A 354-nucleotide genomic window follows, 5' to 3' on the forward strand; every position below is an offset into this window, starting at 1 on the left:
CAACACGGATGGAGCTAAAGAGTATAATGCTAAGTGAAGTCAGTCAGAGAAAGACAAATACCATATGATTTCACTCATATGTGGAATTTAAAAAACAAAATAAACAAGCAAAGGGGAAAAAAGCAAACCAGGAAACAGACTCTTAATAGAGAACACTCTGTTGGTTACCAGAGGGGAGATGGGGGCGGGGACTGGGGATGGGGATTAAAGAGTACACTTAACATGCTGAAAAAAATAAAATGAAATGAAATTAGTGCTCGCTTTGGCAGCCCATACGCTAAAATTGGAACAATACAGAGAAGATTAGCCTGGCCCCGTACAATTCGTGCAAATTCGTGAAGCTTCCATATATTT

General features: G+C 39.5%; 1 pseudogene; it reads left to right on the plus strand.

Moving 5' to 3' along the window:
• Positions 1–253: 253 nt before the first annotated feature.
• LOC132686966 (U6 spliceosomal RNA) lies at positions 254–354 on the plus strand (annotated as a pseudogene).

The sequence above is a fragment of the Panthera onca genome, chromosome F1 (genome assembly GCF_046562875.1).
Source record: "Panthera onca isolate mPanOnc1 chromosome F1, mPanOnc1 haplotype 2, whole genome shotgun sequence".
In the NCBI taxonomy this organism is placed as follows: domain Eukaryota; kingdom Metazoa; phylum Chordata; class Mammalia; order Carnivora; family Felidae; genus Panthera; species Panthera onca.